At 38.5% G+C, this 2,649-nt stretch overlaps 1 protein-coding gene across 1 annotated transcript in view; it reads left to right on the top strand.

The window, feature by feature from the left end:
- Window positions 1–2,649, top strand: part of LOC109589287 (uncharacterized) — an 8,791-nt gene that overhangs the window by 2,977 nt on the left and 3,165 nt on the right. The window lies entirely within an intron of this gene.

A 2,649-nucleotide genomic window follows, 5' to 3' on the forward strand; every position in this document is an offset into this window, starting at 1 on the left:
ATGAAATGTAAGAGAATGTGTACATGTACAATCATAGTACATGTATATATGTTGGTTTTTAGGTAGTACAATAATTAATGTATGTACATGTACATGTATAATATGGTAATAATGAAATGTTAGTTTTTTGTTTACAATCTTCAATGTCAATTTGCCAAGATAAAACCCGGCCAAACCACATATTAGTTATATTATAATAAATAATTTTGCTATCATTATCATCATCATCATCATCATCATCATCATCATTATTAATTATTATTATTATTATTATTATTATTGTTGTAGTGATGAGAGCCAGACTATTTCATCATTAATACAAGACCTCCTGAAGATCAGTCAAACTGAAACACAACCACAGGTAACTTAATATAGTAACCCAATCTATCCTCTAGAAATACAAACAGACATACTACATACATTGTATGTTATCTTATAGAATTGATGAGGAATTAATATTAATGATGAAGAGTTTCATGAATAAATCACTGATATAAAATCAACTCCATTTTACTTTATTTTTTCCCTTGAATGGCCCCATATTGATATTCTTACAGTCAATAGTGAGTGTACATGTACATGTGGATCTGCTTGTGTGATGAGTGGTGGAGGCTGTACACATTTACCCATTGACCAGAAACTGTTCAAGTTAACACCACATCAATAACACCATGACATTAGATCAAGAGAGGGAGAGAGAGAGAGAGAAACGGAGAGAGAGAGGGACGGAGAGAGAGAGAGTTTCCTGTCTTTATTGTGTCTTCATTTATCATTATGACTATTAGTCAATCAAACATTATACAAGCGTGTTTTCCTGGTTGACATGTGCCTCCCTCATGCTCCATAGTACCTTCTTTATCTTACAATACACATCTTGTAGCGTGACCTTTTTCTCTACTACTGGTATGTTTTGTGATATGATAGTAGTTATTCCTATGGTTTCCATTATCAACCAGCTGGGGACTGTGACTGCCTCTACTAGTATCTATAGTGCGGCTGCTCTTATCTTTCAAAACCTTAATGTATATCCCTTTTGCTGGGATAGAAAGGGAGAGAGAGAGAGACAGAGAGAGTGCTAGAGAGAGAGGGGGGAGGGTGATGGAGAGACAGAGCTAGAGAGGGAGAGAGAGCAGCTGCTTTTAAGAAACAAGAGTGAAGTCCATTGTTGGTTGTTTATCACATACTATTCATTCATTCATTCACCAGTGACTGTTGGAATGCAGCATGAGGTGTGCATGTGCTCATGCTAGTATTGATATAACTACATGTACCTACATGTACATGTATTGTATGATAGTTTAATGTAAAGAATTTGTTTATTTTAATTGTGTCTTATGTCTATGTGCTGTGTTGTTGTTCTTTAGGAGAGAAGTGCTGATAAGATACAGCTGCTCCTACAAGAGCTGAATGAATTAGCAACTGCTGGTGGACTAACTGGCAACAATGTAATAACAACAATAATAATAACAATAATAATAACAATAATAATAATAATCTCTTCTCTCCATAGGATGATGTCCCAGCTGGTGCTTCTCCTAGAGTCAGTGTCCTATTGGAGGACCTGAGTACTCTAGAGTCGTACTTAACCCAATTCATATCGGACGATGAGGAGGGGCACCTACCAGTGAGTATAGCACCTGTACATGTATACTCAAGTTTGAGCCTGTTTGATTTCGACTAAACATTTGTACCAAATAACTTACTGTTTAATTTAGAAAAGAAATGACTGAATTTATATTACAGTAGCATTATACAATGATTGTTCTTGCTGTATTTCTTTCCCTTTGTTTCCATAGTTACCTCCTGACCGGATGAGCTCTCTTGAAACCATTCTTGAAGAAACAGCATCAAAGGAGTCCTCACCGCTACACTGCAGGAGCCCTCTACCACACAAAGGAAAGAAACCACACCCACTAGCTGTACAGACGATAGAGGAGGAGCGAGAGCTCACCCACTCACAGAACGAGATCAGTCAGACTCTCCTGCTGTTACAGAAAGTCGCTAAATCTCATGAACTGAAGCAATCTCTACAACAAATGTCAGACATGCACCGCCAGGAGGAGGAGGAGGAGGAGGAGGAGGAGACCACACCCACTATTGGGGAAGGGGCAGGGTCAGATCAAGGGAAGACCACACCCGGTTCCGCTAGGGAGAGGAGAGAATCATTGAAAGTAAGAGAATGTTTGGGCCCACACTACCTGTCCTTAATACATGTACAGTGTAGCCTCTTTATTAAGGACACCATTGGGCCCACACTACCTGTCCTTAATACATGTACAGTGTAGCCTCTTTATTAAGGACACCATTGGACCCACACTACCTGTCCTTAATACATGTACAGTGTAGCCTCTTTATTAAGGACACCATTGGGCCCACACTACCTGTCCTTAATACATGTACAGTGTAGCCTCTTTATTAAGGACGCCATTGGGCCCACACTACATGTACATGTACCTGTCCTTAATACAGAGGTGTCCTCATTTCAGAGGTACTTTTGTATAGGCTTGTACCAATTGGGACATTACAAAATGTCCTCATTATAAAAGTGTCCTCATTATAAAGGTGTCCTCATTATAAAGGTGCTGTACTGTATTATTTTATTTGGTGTTTTCCTCCATTAGAATCAGCTTGATTCTTCACAAAATGAAT

Source organism: Amphimedon queenslandica, unplaced genomic scaffold (genome assembly GCF_000090795.2).
Source record: "Amphimedon queenslandica unplaced genomic scaffold, v1.1 AMPQUscaffold_11469, whole genome shotgun sequence".
NCBI lineage: Eukaryota > Metazoa > Porifera > Demospongiae > Haplosclerida > Niphatidae > Amphimedon > Amphimedon queenslandica.